Source organism: Calliopsis andreniformis, chromosome 3, assembly GCF_051401765.1.
Source record: "Calliopsis andreniformis isolate RMS-2024a chromosome 3, iyCalAndr_principal, whole genome shotgun sequence".
Lineage (NCBI taxonomy): Eukaryota > Metazoa > Arthropoda > Insecta > Hymenoptera > Andrenidae > Calliopsis > Calliopsis andreniformis.
In genome coordinates this window covers 24,686,690-24,706,006 of record NC_135064.1, presented here as the reverse complement: position 1 = coordinate 24,706,006, position 19,317 = coordinate 24,686,690, and the positions used below count along the sequence as shown (strand labels likewise).

The 19,317-nt window shown below is 41.1% G+C and overlaps 1 protein-coding gene across 2 annotated transcripts in view; it reads left to right on the top strand.

Moving 5' to 3' along the window:
- Nucleotides 1-19,317, top strand: part of LOC143176946 (protein groucho) — a 59,929-nt gene that overhangs the window by 8,664 nt on the left and 31,948 nt on the right. The gene's annotated exons all lie outside the window — the stretch shown is intronic.

Sequence of the window (19,317 nt, the reverse complement as noted above, 5' to 3'; positions counted from 1 at the left end):
CAGTTTTAATCTGCAAATGGAATCTGGAGGACCAGTGACGTCGGATCGGAAAAGAATTGAAAGTCATCGGGGCAAGGGGTTTCGAGGGGTTATTGGAGCTTTGTGGACAGAAATTGGCAGGCGATGTCGAGGTTTACGTTTGTTATAAATTATTTTCTATAGGGGGTGGAATCTAAAAAAGAAAGGAAAAATTTCAGAGGAATTTTTTGCATTTTTTTCGGGTTGTGGAATTGAGGAAAAATTTTTTATACGACATAGAATTTTGCGTTTTGAAAGTGGAAATCAAATATAATTTAAAAGCTCATAATAAACAAAATTGTAGTCTAATAAGAAGTTTGGATTAGAAGTTGGAGTGTTTCTGCGCCGTCCTGGAAAAATACGGGGATTCTATTTGTTATGAGTGCTGCCATTCTGACCTCAAATGTTCTAAAATAAGGCCTACCTAGGTACCCAATTTGATGATATCTTGCACATATTTCAACGATCTTAAACTGCCCTCGACACTATCAAAATCCTTGTCTCCCTGTAAACACGCTCCAAGACTCACATTCTTCTTTTCACCTAATCACTTAATCAATATCAATCGAAGATACATGTCATTCAAAAAAAACTCCATCAGCCTTGACTAATCCCATTTAGATAATGAATTCTACCTATGTCTCATAATCTATAATCAGAACATTCCTGATATCTACATCTCTATACTTGAAACTTCTTACAGACCCCTTGTTCGCATCCCTGAAACCAACCTTTTTGCTTTGTACTATTAAAAGACATTCAGAAATCGATTTCCTAGAGAGGGAACGACCCTCGCGGAATTTCGCGTCGTCAGTCAGTGGTTCGTAGGTTTTATCGGCGTCGTGAAAGCGGAGAGGAGTCCTCTGCCGCGCCGTGGCCTGACTCACTTCAAATCCGACGAAGAGTTACACCTTTCTTCCCAGTCGCGTCGTCGTGACTCATTTAAGCGGTTCGGTGCTTGACCGAGTTGACACAGGCGGTGTTATTGGCACTCTGGAGGGCCGCCAGGGTTGTTTACGTACAAGCTGTACAAATATTATTTCCGGGCAAACTGGCTCGCCGATCATTACGAAACTCCAGCCGGAAAGTTTTAACAGGGACCAGCCCTCCCCGTACGCCCCCTCCTTCCGGTTCACTCCTCCAGACGATACTTTAAACTCGCAGACGAACCGATTGTTGTACGAGGATCGACTACTTCACCGCGGCTAGGGGATTTCGAATCGACGGAGCGAACGCGAGCGTTCGGATAACCGACCTAGGCAAACTTTTCTCGGACTTCTCGAAATTTAAATAATCGCTCGAGCCCCGTTTGTAAGAAGCTTTTGGAGCGCGTGGAGTATCGGTGCTAAATGGGGCGGAACTCTGGTAATCAGTGAGAAGTGTTGTGGTATGCTTGGGATACTTTGGGGTTTATTGTAGTAGGTATTACTGTTTTCCAGCGCGTATTCCATTTAGGCGGATTAGTTCGGGATTTTGTTATTTTTTGTATTTGATTTTGAGTCTGTTGGTGATTTGAGTTGATAAAGTTGGAGAATTTCTAGGAATTTGATTTAGTTTGTACATTGCTGAATGAAATGAAAAATGTGGTTCGGAGTACAAGGTACAGATCCTTTTTCTCTGATAAAGTTTGTATTTTGTATTGATTAAAGAGAACAAGAAAGGATTAAGAGGAATCTGATCGAAAACATATTTAGATAAACGAAGATAAATGAAATTCGATACTTGTGTAAATACAAATTTTTTAGCTTCTGTCTAATCGATAAGGTGTTCTCTGCATCACTACAAAAAGTAGTCGAATTATTTTGTAGAAAATTTGAAAATTTGAAAATTTGAATATTTGAATATTTGAATATTTGAAAATTTGAATATTTGAAAATTTGAATATTTGAATATTTGAATATTTGAAAATTTGAATATTTGAAAATTTGAATATTTGAATATTTGAATATTTAAAAATGTTTAAATTTGAAATTGATTGCGTTTCCTATCTTTGAATCTCTTGACCACTAAAAAATTAGGTTGTCTTAATTAAAATTACATAATCTATTGACAGTACATTGCTTACTTCACGCTTTAAATTTTTTTTTTAGCATACTGCGAACTATATCTAGGAACATGATCATGTACACATTAAACGAAGTTGACATCGACGATGACAAATATTAAAACAATCTTTGACGTTTCGCTGATACTGCTCCAATTGAGTCACGAGATTTGTAGACTTACGCTGACGTCTTTCATATCGCTAACACAAAACTGTACGTGCTCTCCCACGGTTTTTTTTATCTGAAACCTTCGAAATTAATGACGCAGATTTACCGCCGAATTCGGTAACGGAAATATTCTGGCGTGTCGAAGGTGCATTTCGTCCAAATACCAGACTGCTGAAATGTCAAACAGCGACATTGAGCGCTCGACGATAAGTCGTCCAAGCAATTGCACGGTTATCGTGCGATATCTCGACGCGGATTCGTTGCTCTTATAAATAACACATGTGCCCGCGTGTACGTGCGTATTCGCCGCTGACACATCGACGAATATCTAAAGTGGCTCCTTTCGTAACTCGTCTTGAAATTGGTTCGCGACCGACGAACGAAATCGAGTGTTACACTGAAATTATCTTGCCACTCGGCAGATAAGGGGTTTTTTTCTGCAATCTTTACTTCGCGTTCTGTAAATAGAATCTTCAAATTCGTCGCGACCCATCGTGTTCAGAGCAATCGAAGGTCGAGTGACAGCGCTGAATGGTGAAAGGTCATCGTCCAGAACAATCGCGACGATCAGTTTAATGGAAATTGTCATTATTGTGACACTTTTATTACGCAATATTTAGAAAGTGTTACAATGCAAGCCTTCCAAATATAGCGCACAAATTTTTGCGTAAACTCGAGGTGCAGATAAAGGCTGTTTTACTCGAGCAACTTTGGAGGTATAAGAACTTCCTTTCTTTTAAGTTTAATTAAACCTATTTTCACGTAACACAATACGTATATAAAGTGAATTTCTTGTATAGAAATGTGTTGTTAAGTGGTGGCTGTGGTTTACACCAAACTGGCCCACCGAGAAATCGATTCACGAGTCCCTGGGTTGCAATCGTTACAAAATGTTCGCGAGTCGTTTACCTCGTTTGATAAGCCACACTATAAACCGTTTCAAAGCTTATTAAAATCAGATCAGTAAGTTCTAAAATTATCCGTGTGGATGACACTACTTATATTTTTTTATCACGAATTCTCACGATAAAAAATTCAATTGAACTCAGTTTATAAAAAGTGAACATTTTTCAACCTTCTTATCATTTTTCGCTTCACTATGCGGCCAAATGATTGAATTAATCGCACAATTTATAATTTATCTATCCAAAGAGGGCAAGACACGATTCCATTACGTCAAGAGACGATTAAAATTGACCAAACAATCGATCGACACAATTTTAATATTCTCCTGGAGTTCGTAAGCAGAACAATTATCCGTTTTTTTTTTTTTTTTTATCATAATTAAGCGAATCGTGTGAACTCTTCCGACACGATCTGGCTTGGCAAATACGTCATGGGCGCATTGAAAAAGAACGCAGCCGAGAATCGAGGCGTATTACGCTGCTTTACGCAATCTGGGGTCGGTCATTAGTTTATTGTTGTACACGCTCGCTAAGGTTACCAGTAAAGACTCTGTATCGGCGCGATTAAGCCGCCGATTAAACCGATTCCCCTTTGACGACCCCTTGACCCGTGGTTCACCAAGGGAATCGCTCGAGCAAAGTTTTTACGAGCGTCGAGAAAATGACGCAACCCTCGAACGCGAGTCACCGTGGAATAATTTTAAAAAAACCGTCATTTCATATATTTTTCCATGGAAACTTTTCTATCTTTGCTCGTGTGCTTTCGATTCGATTATTCAATCGTTTCTATTAGAAGTGTCACTGACCTTACGCTTCAGTTGTGAATGTTGAATTTCGATTATTTATCGCGATCTTTGCCACGTGATTCTAATCGAAGCAATCAATGTAGAACTTGGAGTAAGAAAGAAGTGTGGATATTGTATGGCGGATTAATGGACAATATCCATGTGAAGCGCGACACAGCTGAGGGGTCAAGGATGCCATGAATAATTCTACATGTATGGCTACGTATCTATTCAATAGTGTATTCTGGAATTAACTCTGAAATGTGGAAATCTAATGGCAGGCACGCTGTAAGCTTAACACAGTGATTCGAGCTTTAAATTAAAAGCAGTTTCTATCCTAATTTTCAGTAAGCAACGACGATGTACTATAGTATTTCGTAAAAGAAATTGTTGATTTATTAGGTACTGCTTCTTTAAATGTTAGAAGAGGAATCAAAGAAGAACAAACTTTGATGTTACACAAATATTGAGACATTTTGCAAATTGAAGCCATTCAACTGAGATAACGATAGCTGCTTTTACTATGAACAACACTGTCGCTTTGGCTACCTATGTACTATCTTAGATACATCAATTTATTTTTGTTGCTCGTTGCACAAGTCATCTAAAGCACAGTTTAGAACTGAAAATTATGCAGGTGTCGGAGTATAAATGGGAGGCCCTGTAAGTGACCCATTTGAGGGTCAAAGTGCTTAACAATTCCCCGTCTCACCTGGACAAGGTCCCAGGTCGCGAGGTGTTTTGGCAATCTGGAACTCGCGTTCCCTGGGCAGAAAATAGAGGAGCAACCGCATTGTTGCGGCGATAATACGGTCTAATTTGTAAAGGGCGAGCAATGGAAATCAAGAACAGCCCATTGTCGCCCGAGTCCTTCGTGGAACGCGTCGAACAAAGGTTGGCCGACGAGTCCTTAAGTATCGCCTCATTGTTCGTAGACCGTTTGGCTCCTCTTCTCCATGGACCATAGAGCAGCCGTTTAGCTAGAAATTGCCGATATTATGCGCTCGACGATCCTTCGCCCCCAAAAGGGGAGCGGAAAAAACGTTGTATTGTTTGTAACCCACTTTGTCAATATTTGTCGACTCGTGCCTTGGGTCAGGGCAGTCAATGGGCTTAGTGAAAAATTGGTCGTCGTGTTAGCGTCGAGTGGCTAAGCTATAGTCGCCAGTTGGGCGTTGCTGATAATTCGGATTATCTTATCGCGATGCTCGAAACATTGATGTTATACGTGGCAGTGATCACTTCCTTTAAAGAATCCTGTATCTCTTGTGATATCGATTTTCGGTGTTGTTGCTCTTATGATTTGTATTTGGAGTTTATGATATGCTTTTCATCTTCAGGAATACGCGAGACTTTTTTCTAGATTAAAATAAGACGAGATAACGGTACTTTCATCTATGTAATTTGTGATATAACATTTTTTTAAGCTATTTTTGATAAACCGAGACCTAGGAAATTTTTGCTATAGTTAATTTTTGTAGGGAATTTGAGCCTTGGTAAATTGTTTTTGCTCTGCTAGAGAGAAATAATAGATTAATTCTAATAAATGATAAAAATAGAGACAAGTGTATAACGAAAAATTTCTGCAGCCAAATTATAGGGCAGTTTCTAGTTTCTGTAGAACATGTTCCTATACCTCTAAGTGCAATAGAATACAGTATCTTTTAAACTGAAACAATTAAGTCACCTCTTAATGGTCTTCTCGTTAGTCTAATGAGACTAACTATCAAACTGAAGCTATTAGCCAAGTTAGTGTGCGATAAAGTCATTTCACTGCACGATCCTCCAGCATTCTGAGTAATGCATTTGCTTGAATCGTAAGATCGTAAAGTTTGAGAATTACAAGAACGCAATTCCCGTGTAATTCCCCTCATATTTTCCTCGTTTTATGTGGAATGGCATTAAATGCAACAAATTCGAGAAAACTGACGGTTATCTCCTCGTTGCATTGTTTCCACACATTTATTTATCAGCGGGCGTTAAATGATAAGCGTGAACCCTCTAATTGGTTCTCCAGGTTCAAAGGAAATGCCGCTAATCATGTTATACAATCCTGTAAAATGGAGAACACAAGGGCGGTAACATAATTTTCACGAAGCTTACTCGTGTTTCGTGTTTTCCATCTACCAACGTTCGATACTCAAAGGGCCGACTACAAGCATTCTGCTGTTTCGAAACCCACGTACATTGTCTTCACAATTCGTTGGATGTAATTGGCCGTGACTATACCTGACGCGCAATACAGGAAGCTTTTAAATTAATAAACTAATAGAATCGTGGATGTACATATGTATCTCCATCCTGTTTTAATTGGATGAGGAACATCGTAGAGTGTTCCAATACAGATGGGCATATTTTTCAGAATGAATTGCAGGCATAAGAGGTGAAAATGAAAATTCACTAAAAAATATTTGTACCATTAATTGTGAAAGTGGTCGAAGCCAAAAATCTAATGAACTTGAATTTATCACTTATTTTTTAATGTAAATTCTTTAGATTCTTTTACTTATCCCACTTTCATAATTATTGGCACACTTGTCTTCAGCCCTGTTTTGAACTTAGCTTTCACTGAACTGAAAACCACGTCTGCTAAAAAACCTAAAATAGGATCTAGGTTCCTAGAGGATTCCCCTTAACACTTAACATTGCAACTGCTAGCAGTTAACTCATAACCCATTTTCATTTCAACCTATGGGATCGATCGAAATCTGGTCAATGGAGCTGTAAATCACGTCTCTGGTTTAAAAACTGGAGCACGTTCAGCAGAGGGGAGTCCACTGAGAAACCGGCTGAGCAGCGGCTTTGCTGCTCTGTCGATGCTAGGCACGATTTTAATTTGTAATCAGGACCCGGCAGAGTATAAAATAAGCAATCGATTGGTGGCGACGAGGGGCCCGAGAGACAGTCGAGGCCTCTCACGAAATCGAGTCGGCTGCTTTCCAGGTCTGTAACGGGGAGCACGAGGCTCGTACGGAGGCATTTTAATGGTGACGAGGGTCCAAGTACCATTTCCCGAATTCGGTCATTAACGCGAAAATTGACGGCAGTTTTAGGGCGGTCCGTTCCAAATTGCCCGGAGCCCTTCAATTTCGTAGTCGATCCTGTCCCCTCGCAATAATCCACACCCGGGACGGTGTAGGAAATTCGGGCTGTGGGGAAGGGGAAGGGTGCTATTCAGAACGAGACCCCGTTGTTCTCACCTCCTCACCCTTATACCACCTTGCTCGAAACTTCCAGCTTTCTTCCCTAATTATACTACCGAGACGGAACCTTGGTCCCTATTGAGAGGCGTGAGACAGTCTTTTTATATTTATAGCAGGAAGTTTGTCTAAAACAGAGGAAATTTATTTCCATAATTTGGGAACGAGTACTTATAGTGGTGATGGTAAAAGAATTGCAGAGTATCTGTAATTTATGGGGTGACAAATCGTTTGTTATCGATAGCAGGTATGGGAAGTGAATTTGGACCTTCAGTTCTTTGCTAAAGATCAGTAAAGATTGATACTACATTTCGAGTCGTATTAACCAGGACACAGGATAAAAGTTGAAATCGCCCTTCGAGATCCAGCTCGGTTTTTACAAATAGTGCTTCGATAGCGTGAAAATCATCCCTTCTGTTATAAAAAAAATTTCAATTGCGTCTAGGTGCGTACACAGGATGTGCACGCCGACTGGGTACACGTGTAACGTTCACACGCGTGAATCGTAATCGGTGAGAGGGAGGTCTCTCGCGCGCTCGCGCTGAAACGCAGGCCCGCACGCACGCACGCGCTATACTCTGTGTACATTGTTCGCAATAATGAGGAGTTTGCACAGTCCGGGATCCCGACGTTCTTCAAACAAGGAGAGCAAGGACAAACAGGCCTATATGGACGGATGGACAAACCCACTCAGCCACGGATCACACACCGCGCACCACCACCCTCGCCCGCCTGCGTGCTTGCGTGCGTTCCGCGTGTCTGTGTAGAGGGATTCACACGTGTGCGTGCACACGAGGCTGAGCCTGTTCGTCGTACTCGTGCGTGCTCGCTCGCTCACGAACGAAGCCTCTTCACCACTCCCACCATCACGGCCAACTATCGACCATCACCCTCGCTCAACAAGCACCATAAGCGATATGGTGGCTAATATTTGCCGGGCTAAGCACACAAATACAATACAGTACTGTTTACCCACTGCCAGTGGCGCTCAGCCGTTTTGATCGACGCTGAGATACCGCCAAGCCCATTTGTAATTGCGTCCTCCCCTGGCTGCGTCGACGCTACCAACCGCGAGGGCAGGAAACGTGGGCTTTCGTTCTGTTTCGATTGGGCCCTTTGGGCGAACGACTAACCTCATTTCCTTGCGACCCTGGGTAATGGGATTCGCCTTTCTTGGGGCGAGGGGGCAGGGTTTGGGGAATTGCGGTCGATTCGGCTTTGGGGTTCTTTCTTTGAGGGGGAGTGGTGATTTTTGGGCGTGGAACTTGATGGGGTACAGCCCAATATAGCTTTAGTAGAGTTTTAACATTTTGTTCAAATCTTTTACTTGGTGCGTGAAATAATGTAGAAAATTGGTAGATTGGAATATTGTGTATTTTCTGAATGTTAAATTCGTTTTTATGATGGTACTTAAATAATATTAACACTTGGGTGATTGATATTTTATATGTAACACTGTAGGTATTTGTTGCAATCAAGTTCAATTTAATATCATGTATGTTATTTTATCGTGTATCGTCTCAAGTTGTCAGTGATTAATCTACTATCATATCTAAAAAAAATTAAGATTTTTTCTTATGAGCATTAATATAATTTGTACCGGACCTCTAACAATGATACCTAGAATAGTATCTAAGAGTTAGTAGCACCATTATATGGATTAGATTTTAAAACCGCCGAAAAACAGCCAATTTAGGACATCCATAATGTTCCTAACATAGAGTCGAAAATTGTGTTCCCCTTATCGACATGGCCATCGAAAGGACGTGCTCGAGATAAGCGATAGACGATCAAGATTGATTTCTAATATTTGCAGAGTAAGGCCTATCGTAGTATCAATAGCATGATAAAATGTTCTACGTTTATGATTTTTGTAACCAAGACATTATCGACGCGATATTGTCGATAACATGGTAAATTTAATACTTGCTGATGGTTGTTGATTATAGTGAATCGATGACGATAATTTTATACTTGGACCTAAGACAAATGACTTTTGATTTCTATTTTTAAAACTCATCGATTGTAGTCAATTAAAGCTTTGCTTTATATAGAACTGTCATATAAAATATTTCTTCACTTTTTTATACTTTGCTTTCCTTCTGTAAAAAGCAATGAAAAATTCCCTAGAACATTTGTAAGGCTTCTAATATTAAAGAAAAAAAAAGTGTCGATAGAAATTCCAATAAATAATAAGTACTAAGAAAAGTATTCCTGAATTGGAGTTTCATTAAGAAGAAATTTCCCAAAAGATACAACTACGTTTTCAAACCAACACAGATGCAATCTGAAAGCTACTTAAGACACCACTTCCGTCCAAGGTCTGTTAGCACTTCATCCCTAATTTGTGTCGTACAGACGACCAACTTGGAAATTCTGTTTTTCGTCGTTCATTAGAGCGTCGAGGGCTCAAGAGCAGTCCCAATTTATTGCACGATAACGTGCCTGGTCCCAAGAGTGCACGACGAAGTGCAGAATCCTCTCTAGGTTGTGCACTCTCGAGGACCTTCTGGATTTGAGCTCCAATTCATAAGCATCCGTGGACATCTGTAACATCCACTCAATTTAACCGTATTCTGTTCGCTTCGCTGTCCCCTGCAATAAATGTACAGATTTTCTACTTCAGTTTTTTGTCCTGATTTTTTTTTATATAGGCACCTCTTAGACTGTAGTTGAGTGTTCCATTTTTCCAATTGAAATTCAAGTCGAACATAAATTCAATAGCGTTTCACGCAATACACTCTGCATTCCTCTTCTTATCTTACTCGAAAGTCTAGTGTCCCTTAACATACTCAATTTCCTGTAAATCCAAATTCCAGGTACACCGAATATCGAAATAATAGCATATTAAGGGCAGACCATCTCCAGCTGTTCCCTCCGCTGAATCCGAAAAAAAAGCCGACCGCCAATTTCTCCCAGACGCTTCCAAACCTCGAGCAGCAACAAAGTCGACTTCCCCGAATCGCTCCGGCAGCGTTTTTTATCGATCCCTATAAACGCCGAGCGGAGCAACATTTCGGGGAAACATTTTCGCGAACGATCGTGCGATGCCGCGCGAGAAAGGGGCTTTTTGCCGCGACCGCAAGCACCGCCGCGTCGAAACGAGCTTCTCGCGTTCGCCGCTTCCTTTTCAACTGCGAAATTCTCCCCGTTCCCCCCTTACCCTTTGGCCCGAAGAGCAGCCGCGGCAGCAGGCAGCAGCATCCTGGCGTGACGGTTAGGTCAGCTGGTCGGTGGTTTGCGAACTATCTCAATTTGCCTAAGCCGCAACCGCGGCGACCACGGGAACCGCAACTTCCCTCGTCCGTGGCCACCTTTGCCTCTCTTTCTCTCCGCAATTTCGACCTCCCACCCCTCTCTCTCCCTCTCTCTCTCTCTCTCTTTCCGCCGTAGCAGCTGGTGGCCCCTCTTTCTCCCGTCGAGCTTTTGCCACCAGCTCGCGGCGAACATGACCCCCCTCGGCCGCGCACCATCTCGAGAATTTAGCAACTAGCAGTACTCCGCGTCGGCGTAACCTCTGACCGCAGACTCTCGCGCCGAGAGGACGACACCGCTGTGTACTTCATCCCTCTCCGGGAAAGGTCAAGCGATTTTAATGATACCACCGCCGAGGCTGGCGCACGGAATACCGATGGAAATTCCGCTAGGGATTATTCAGCGACCGCACGCTTTCGAGGCTCGAGACTGGTTTTTGTATCGGTGAACTATGGAATTGGATTCTTTCGTGATTGAGAGCGCGGCTGGTCTTGGGGAAAAAATGGGATATCGAGGGAGTCTGGGACGTTGGGGATTATGGAGAGTGGTTGAGTACGAGGGGAAGAATGTTTGAGGAGTGATTAGATAAGTATCAGAGAGATGGTAGTGGAGAATGATGAAGTTGCGATTGAGGCTTCGTTCGTTAACTGTTATTTGTATTTAGAAATTGGTGCATTTTGTCAGGAAAGCAGAATAATCGACTGTGAGTTTTGTTAGTGTGGAAGTTGAGATAGAGGTCAGGCAAGGGTCAGGCTATAGGATAGAAAATCGTTTCCATTGGCACATTCTGTTCAGCTGTACAATACATGTGGATAAAGTACTTATATCTATACATGACCTATTTGTTCAAATTAACTCGAAGAAAGAATTGTAAGGCAAGGGTGAATAAAATCTCAAAGCATTTCTCGGAACTGCGAGTGAGCGTTGTGTCGGCTACTCGCGTCTTTGCTGAGAAAAAACATGGGAACCAGCAAAAAAGGATTGGAAGTGTCTGTCTGACTTGCCTCCGGCCAGCTGAGTAAACAAACAATCCTTCGTGAGGTAAAAAAATGTGTTCCCAGTTTTTTGCGTTGGATGATCTTTCGCAAAGTAGAAAAAAGGGTTCTCACTTCTTTCTTATATAGCCATATTGTAGAGAGACCTAGAATATTCGGGAGCATAAGATAGAGAGAAATAGAATATGTAGTCATAGTCACCGTCTAGGTTGAGTGTTGTAGAATTTCAATTCGATTTTGCAGAAGCAAGTTCCAGACTCAACACTTTTAAATTTTGTATTAATAATTACGGGCCTTCTGGTTCTCCTTATTTTCATTTTTATACTTTTTACACTACATTTAGTCCTCAAACCACTTAAAAAATTGTAACCTAGAAACTAATGCTAAATTCATTCTCATTCTCATTGTTAGTAAAGTACCCTGTAGATGCGTTCCTCTTCAGCGTTCACCTATAAACCACTGGCATTTGAAAACACGTGCATGTTCGATCGTAACCAGCTGTTTCGAGCGAACTGTTTATTCAGCCTATTCATAGAGGTGAACAAGACCTTACTCTTGTGTACTTATCGTTTTTTTTTCTATGTAGTAACTATAATTACAGTGTAGCAAAGATATTACTGATGAAGATATTTAAGACGGCGGCACTAACAGTGTCTCAGGTCGAAGTGAAACTTATATGTAGATATAAATACGAGTGCAGACAACGTCGAAGTAGTAAAGAGCTCAGTAACGATAACCAAGCATTAGGTGAGCTTCGAAGCTTAACGTTGATTGCCCAAGTGTCCTTGTTTGCTTTGGAATTAAGATCGGTGGTAATAAAACTGGGCTGCAGGTTTCTTCCATGCATCTGTTCATCACTGATTTCAGCTAGTTCTTGCTTCGCTCTACTATTGCCGATGTCATTCCTTTTTATCTTGGGAATCGTTTAGATTTGCTCGAGGTGCTGAAGTTTCAGCATAAAATTAAACCAGAAGTTGTTTAATGCCACACATTACTGCTCCATATCTGTTGATTGTAGTATAACAAGTTTTTCTATTCTGTTTTGCTTCACTAGGAATTAGTTAAGTTTACTTAAGAAACTGATGCTAAAAGTTGAGACTAATATTAGAATATACATTCAATAACATAAGAATACAATTCGAGGTGGTCTGTTAGTAACCTAGTATTTCTAGAAAATGGAATTCTTCATTATTAATATCTATACATATATTGAAATTTCTATCGTAGAAAAAAAACATCTAATGAGAACTGAAAAATCTGCAGCAGCCAAAATTCGATGACCAAAATCTGTACACAGATTACAACCAACAATCCCAACGTCTTCGATAGCGCCAGGCATTTCGATACACGAGAAATCTCCGAAAATAAATATTCCGCGAGATTATTATTCGCGTATTTATCACGTTCCATCCAGCGCGATAAGTTTCGTCGTCGCGACAGGTTGAATGCACGTCGGAAAAATACGATTCCCCGTGCTTCTTGCCGAGCGTGAAATTTATTTCGTTCGACCGTGTACGTGGATGTGTATACGGCGTGAAAGTATCCTTAAATTTTCTGCGGCACGCTCTCTCGGAAGCTTTCGTCACCGAAAGGAGGGGAGACGGTTTTCCTCGGGGCCGCCTTTTCGCGCGAGGTGGCAGATGAAAGTCCGAGGACCGTAAATCAGATTTATGCCACTCTGCGGAACAGATAACCGACCGAGAATATTTTCTCGCGTCGATAAAGAGAGGAGCGGGAAACCGAGGCCGATCGTGTACCGGTTTTTAACAGGACAAGCTACTTTTCGCCCGAACTGCTTTCAAAAAATCGAATAAAAGTCGCAGGAGGTGTGTCGAGACGCCTGAAGATTGTGCTTGATAAAAAGTGTCGTCGATATCGGCGGACTGAATCTTGTCAGCCGCGAGGAAAAAAATACGAGAGACTTTTTAATTATTGCTAATGCATCGGAGAGACGAAAGATCGTTAACTGATTTTTCTTTTTAAGTATCGGTTTCAATCCTCAGGTGTGGAGGGTTTATCGGGGTATCTTCGCTGATCGAGGAGATAGGGCACTGATTCAATGAGCGTCGAATGCATTAAGGAACAGCTGAGCTTTGTGAACAGTGTTCGTTGACGTGACTGACAGAATCGGTTATTCGAGATCGTCGATACGTATGGTAATACTGTTGATTCTTTCTGCGAATGGAAATATCGCTGAGGTATCTGTCAGCGTCGAAGTATCTGTTCCTGGAACTGATTTAAACGAAAATCGACTGCTCGTCGAATGCACTTGTGCTGTTTTTGATCAGCATTTTAGTTATCTCAATGTAGATATGTTTTATCGTCAGCCAGTTAAAATAAACTGGCAAACATGTTTTAATTTTACAAAAGAAATGCACTTTAAGTTGAAAACTATGTAGAGATATATGCACGGTATAGTGTGTTCTGTTTTATTGAATGCAATGAATTGGCAATTGCATGCCGAGCTGACTTTACAGATTAGATAATGAAATATTTATTGACCTTAGAGATCACGCTGTATTCATTGAGCCTCCATTGCACTTTTCTGGACTATTGAAAACATTGATAATTCTCCTTCTAGGAGGTATTGCATACTCTCTACAATTCTTCAAAAATCATATAAGTATAACTGAGGGGCTTATACAAAAAACTACTCTTTACAAAACTACTCTATACAAAGCGCTACTCTTATCAATTTTTCTCCTTTTCCAGGGAACCAAAAAATACTTCAGCTACTATTTTTTACCACTAGCATAAAATATTTCCTAGCAAACTATTCACAGAACAGATGATACAGGTCCCTCTACTTGTAAATTACAACCCTCACTTCCGACCACTAGACTATCTTCTCATAAAAAACATAAGATACATAAGGTACATAAGATTCGACAGAGATTATTTTCGTTACAGGCCCCTGAGTTCACTCAGTTCTCGTCTGTTTAGTCAAGGCGACAGTATCGAACAGTTGGCAGACTTATTATACAATCTGATTGGCAACGACAATCTCGCGGGCGGGATTGCGCGAAAATCCTGGTGTGTCGGTAACTATACGTTATTTCCAGCGCGGCTGCCGCGAGGCGGAGTGAATGCACCGTGCACCGCGGCCGGTTTGCATTGCGGTGCACGGCGTAACGAAGTGCATTTTAGCGCATTAGCCGAAACGCTCTAACGGCCGCAAAGTGCCGCTCGCGTTACGCGGCCCGAGCACGCCCACTCTCGCCTCTCTTTGCGCAGATTTCGCCTTCGGTCTGCCGTCAGCGTTCCGCTCGTTTCGTTCAGCTGCCTCCCGGTCCCTTGAAAATTAGAAATTCCGCGATCGGTCGCCTGCCGTCACCCGCGAACCGCACCGACATCCCTCAGCACTGTAAATTAGACGGCGGAACGTGCTCGCGCGGATTGAATAAATTTAGTCGCCGCTGATTGTTACGCAAACCCGATTGTAGTATAATCTCTCGCCTGGCTCCGGTCGGATTCATTTCGAGGATTCGTGGGATCGATCAGGTTCCCCTGGTATTTCAGTGTTTTCGGGTCGGCCGATTTCAAGTTGGTTATTGTGCGATCGCGTGGAAGCCTTCGGGGGTTTTGGAAGCTGCTTCATCTACTACAATCTACTCTCCCATGCTTGAAATAGTTGAATATTTGAATACTGAAAGTTTTAGCTATTTGAAAATTCAAGCACTTGAATCTTTATCGTTTGAAAAACTTGACGGTTAAAAAATTTGAAAATTTGAAAATTTGAATAGTACAAGGTTTGAAAATTTGAAAATTTGAATGGTCAAAAATTTGAAAATTTGAATAGTCCAAGGTTTGAAAATTTAAAAATTTGAAAATTTGAAAATTTGAATAGTGGAAAATTTAAAAAATGAACATGCAAAGACGTACAAATTTAAAATCAAATTCAACTTCTACCAACCTATACAAATATGTGTGATCCAACCCAAGAAACCACAACTAAAAAAGCATTGAATCAGTTCGGTGAAAAGTACTTCAAATCACAGCGATATCCATAAAAAACAAGCCCCTCGACCCATCATACCTCCCAACCCAAAATCGACCCGAAAAAAGAATAATCTCCGAGCAGATCGCACGGATTGCGAATCCCTGGGTTATCGTCGTCGTACCAGACAGGGGCTTGATTTTGCACCCGGATTCGATGCTTTATTTGAACCAGACGATCACCAAGTCTCTTTCCCTGGGATAAAGGAGCAGACGGAAAAGCGTGGCAAGGAGGGTGAACCGCAAGAGGTCTTTTGCGCGAAGAAGGGACTCGAGGATGGATTCCGCGATCGATTTAGTTGGTCGACGACTGAACCAAAGCAGAAGAGTGGGGGGCAGGAACTGATCTCTCTCATTCTCCAGGTTCATTCGATTACAACGGCTCGATTGTGATCGAGGTCAGGAGGTACCCGATGCACTTCTAGCTTAACCCGAGATAACTCTCGGTTGCTAGCCTTCTTCCTTCTTGTTCCCCGACGATGCTCCTTATTTCTTCTCTCCCTCCTCTTCTCTCGTCCCCTCGACAACCAGGGATAGAAAAAGGAGGGAGAGGGGGAAAAAGAGGCAGTGGATACTTGGCTAGAAGAAGTTCTGGCGGCACCAAGATGCAGACGCTGATTAATCGGCAAACCTTTTTGTTTTCATTCCGTCGGCGAGGCAATCAACCGAGTTTCGCGAATTATCGAACCCGACGCGGCCGATCGGACCGATTCGGGCGAAGAGGCCGAGATTTATGGGCGGTTGTCGAGCCACGTGGAGTAATTGACGGCGATTAAAGCGCTGGCTTTTCTGCAGATGAAGAGTATCCGCCTCTAGTAATCTGATTTATGTTTCGTTGCGCATTGAGCGGGAAAATGACAGATTAAAGTACTTGGCAGATGTCAGCTGTTGGCAGCTGGGTCTGAAATACCTCCACCTTGTTACCCTCAGCTTGTCTACTTTTCGAAATCATTCGGCCGAGACTCTCTAATCTCGAATTGTTATTGTGTAGAAGAATTTTAAACGCCGCAGAATTAATGGATTTACTAAATCTATAGATGTAAAGGTATAATGTGCAAATATTTAAAATTCGTAATTATTTGAGAAAGGTATATGAATTAATTTGACGTTAAATGGTTCCATTTGCAGAAGGCTAATAATTTAAAGGTTTTAGAATACTTTAAAAATTGCTACCAGTATTTTTAAAAATTCAAATGCTTCGATAGTGATACTGCTATTAAATTATGGAATCGTTATAGATTTGCAAAGTGTTGGCTATGAGATTGCGCAACATTGTAAATATTACCTACGTCTCAGAGTGAATGTGAATAATAGACTATGAATTTCATACAGTGTGTTACTCTTACCGCAGAAATTACAAAGTAAAATCGTGGTCTTAAATAACAAGGCATGTCATAGATATAATAGTTGCTAAGACATAGTTCCAACATCGTATAACAACGCAGACTATATGAATCATAAAGCTTAGTCATTTGATAAGAGAGAACGTCTACTACCAGTCCATAGCTAGTGGTTGCAAGGTTGAAGTGCAATTGAGAATTCAGAAAGAGTGCACCCGGCAAGGATATGAGAATATGCAGCTGATATTAGAATTTTCTGTGTAGAGCACCGATTCTTATCCTTGTCTTATATTTAGCCACCAAAAAATTCACATGAATTGCAAAACACAAACTTGCAAATTCCATACATGAATCCTACTTTCTCTATATAAAACAGTATGAATATTTCACGAGTTGACTACTATAGAATTTTCCTATATCCCTCGTGCTTAAAATACTTTACCACTGCAAAGAAGAAAATTTCATCCTTCAACAACTGCATATAATCACATAAAGTAAGAGTGTCAATTACTTTATGTTAACCAATTACTGTACCCCTCAAAAGTAAAATATATTTTGAGTTAATAAAAGTACTTTTTCTTCAGTAGTCCTAAATCTTGTTACAAGTATGTGAAAATAAAAAAAGGGTACAATAATCGATCTGCACACAGTAATTGGCACTCTTACCCTAGGTGTTACATGTTACAGATATTATTTCTTCATAAAATGAATATTAGATACTTGAAAACACAGACGTACAAGTAGATATGCACAAACATACAAGTATGTATGTACCCATTTCAAAATAACCCAAGCGAAATTCAACAGATCCAAATCTGTGACGAGTTATCTTCCCTGGAACCGTAGTTTCAGGCTGGTCGACTCGTCTATCGATTTCCACGAGTCCAGCAGAGAGACACCAGCGACTCTGTTCGGTTAACGTGACTCTGGTTGTTGCAGTATCCGACACGATCTACAGGTCGGCCGAAGGACGAGGCTCGCGTAGGCAGGGCTGGGAACGTAGTTAACAGAGGGACCGCCGCCACCCTCTTTGACCATTCACACGCGTGCACGGCCGATGGGGCATCCACGTGCACTTGCTGGCGTTGCCACGCACGCACACGTGCATTGGCGCGCGTGTGGTCGCGGCACCGCACCTCTCTCTCGCAAGTTCATAGTTTCGGTTGTAGTGTGTAATCCTCGCGGACACCGCAAACATGTAATTAACACTTGCTCTCTCTCTGCGAGCCGTTGCAGTCAGTCGAGATATCGTGTTGACTATACACCCGGCTGGCCCCCGCTGGACTGTACGCCCCGTGTAATCGTGTGCGCACGCTGTGCGATGTAACGAACGAGAACACTATACTGGGTGTCCTGGCGGGGAATGCAAATGTTTCGACTGCGAATTCTGCGGCTGATTTCTGATGGGAATATACTCTGCCGATGCATTCCTCGGTCTTGCTTTGGGAACCATTTTTGGAGTAGGTTTGGTTGTTGGAATTCTTTTTGATAAAGTGAGGGATTTTTCGTTGAGGTGTATCTAACACTTGAGAAGTTACATGTGTTGCCCTTTTGGTGCTATAGGGATAGTTATAATTAAAAAAAAAATCAAAGATTTTTTGAAAATTTGAATATTTGAATATTTGAATTTTGAATATTTGAATATTTAAAAATTTGAAAATTCGAATACTTGAAATTTTGAATATTTAAATATTTGAAAATTTGAATATCTATATACATATCAAGAACCTGTCTTTTCTGTACTACTTAATAATTTGGACGCAGCAAAATTTAGAGTTGTCATTTTTGCAGCACATGAGCGATATCATCAGAAAGGAGACGATTCTAATTGTAAGTTAAATCGTTCGTATACACTTCATAATGATTGAAAGGTTATATAAGAAAATCATTCATAATAAAATTGTAGTAGAAATATGAGAGGAATATAATTGCCTTCCTTAATATGTCTTCCTGATGTGTAACCATCAAAGCATTGATATGAAAGAACATTTCGGTATCGATACACGTCAAAGAGTATTTCTTAACCCAGGCCTACAAGTTATGTAGTTATATCGAACATCGCACTGGAGAATCATTCATTATACATGTCGATCACTACACAAAACCTAACTCAATCAATCATTCAAAAGGTCGTCCTCGCTGCCTCACAATCTGTTTCGAATATCGACCAATTAAACCACTCCGTACGTATTCCTCCCATACATAATCGAAGCCTCTTTAAATATTCGCCTGAGTGCCCAATACATAATACCTGAAATTAAGTTCGTATCGATTGCAATATCTTTCGCTCCAAATCAGCTTAATACTCTACATTAATGGAAGCATATTCTCGTTAAGAGCCGATTATAAGGAATATTGAAAAAGAGAAAAGACAACTAATAGCAGTTCGAAATCGACTAAATATTCAACATAAAAAATTAATAGAAAATCGAATCGAATTTGTCACAGGATAAATTCAACTAATTCTATAACTATACATTCTCCAAATATTAATTCTCTAACTTCCTTAGATATACAGTTCCCGATTCACTGCTACTAATTCCCAGTCGAAGTTCACATCACTTCACAGTCCAACGCGTTCAGCGATTCCCCGTAGAACATCCCTTATAC